The sequence below is a fragment of the Trachemys scripta genome, chromosome 1 (genome assembly GCF_013100865.1).
Source record: "Trachemys scripta elegans isolate TJP31775 chromosome 1, CAS_Tse_1.0, whole genome shotgun sequence".
Classification (NCBI taxonomy): domain Eukaryota; kingdom Metazoa; phylum Chordata; order Testudines; family Emydidae; genus Trachemys; species Trachemys scripta.
Window position 1 is genome coordinate 44898262 of NC_048298.1, and position 231 is coordinate 44898492.

Consider the following 231-nt stretch of genomic DNA (forward strand, 5'->3'; position numbering starts at 1 on the left):
GGATATAGTCATTCCTTATCCACTGTCTCCACTTCTTCTTTCCAGCCCGCCCTCCTAAGGGGTGTCCTGACTCTTTCTTGGGAGTATATATCAATGTCCCAGGAGCAGTCCAATTTTCAAACATCTGACAGGAGTGCCCTGGTACCAAAGGCATCATCGCTATCAGTGGAACAGTTCTTAGAAGAGTCAGGGGAGATGGCTGCACCAGTATCTATGCGGACACGCTCGAGC